Below are 526 nucleotides of genomic sequence, written 5' to 3'. Positions count from 1 at the left end.
TACGATTCGCGATGGCGTCTTGTAAAAGAGAGACATAGAGTCAAATAAAGGTAAATTCTAAGCATATATCACGGGACTTATTATCTTTCTTACTAAATTACTTTTGATTCTTCGTAATAACGTTCTGCGAGTCGGAAAACATCATTCTACATAAGCGTGTAATCTGCCACGATTATCTATAATAATCGAACAGTTTTTCTTTTCTTTCTTTTTTAACAAGGCGAAAATGCATTTGAAAGATTGGTGGTTGCGTGATGGGTCTGAATAATTTTTGCATTTGAAATAATTATCATCCTTAACTTACAGATGCTTACCATCACTAACTTGTAAATCATCATCATCACTTTGCTTACTAAATTAAATTAAATCAGATTATAAATCATCAAGTAATTATCAAGTAATTATCAGATGATTATCATCAGTAACTGGTTAATTAGCAAATAATCATCATGATCAATCTGTCACCCTGTTATTAATCATCATTCATATGTCAAGTGCATTTCTTTTCATTGTAAATAAATAAATA

Source organism: Penaeus monodon, chromosome 19 (assembly GCF_015228065.2).
Source record: "Penaeus monodon isolate SGIC_2016 chromosome 19, NSTDA_Pmon_1, whole genome shotgun sequence".
Taxonomy (NCBI): Eukaryota; Metazoa; Arthropoda; class Malacostraca; order Decapoda; family Penaeidae; genus Penaeus; species Penaeus monodon.
This window is presented reverse-complemented; position numbering follows the sequence as displayed.